Source organism: Cephus cinctus, unplaced genomic scaffold (genome assembly GCF_000341935.2).
Source record: "Cephus cinctus unplaced genomic scaffold, Ccin1 Ccin1_scaffold0042, whole genome shotgun sequence".
Taxonomy (NCBI): Eukaryota; Metazoa; Arthropoda; class Insecta; order Hymenoptera; family Cephidae; genus Cephus; species Cephus cinctus.
In genome coordinates this window covers 20127-20651 of record NW_014332788.1, presented here as the reverse complement: position 1 = coordinate 20651, position 525 = coordinate 20127, and positions in this window count along the sequence as shown.

The following is a 525-nucleotide window of genomic DNA, read 5'->3' as shown; positions in this document are numbered from 1 at the left end:
CCTTGCTATAAAAATATATTTTCACAAAATATGATCTAGTAATCGCAATATTCCATGTTTGGAGATTTTTCTCGTTAAATTTTCGTGCTACGCCACACAGGTTTGCACCTATTATGTATAGATATATTTTGATATGAAGATATTATTACATATTTTTATATTAAATATGTGTATATTTAATTTATAAATAATATTATTTAAAAATATAAGTATGTATAAATGCAAGCTTTTGATTGTACATTGAGCATTAAATTTAATCTACTGCTGCGAGATTTTTTTGCTACAATGTACCGTCTGCTTTCGTAAAGCATGTAGAAGCATGATTTTTGTTAGTAGCTCGCAAAACGTGTAACACAAGTGTGCAATTATTTCTTTTGCATAAATTGGATTGTGTGTGACCGATTGCAATGGTTATACGGTTCGTAGATTTGTTCAAACTAGGTGAGAAACCTTCTATTGAGAATTACCTTTGTACAAAGATACGGACTCATAGCTCGGACTTTCAAGTGTCCAGTGTGCGATAAG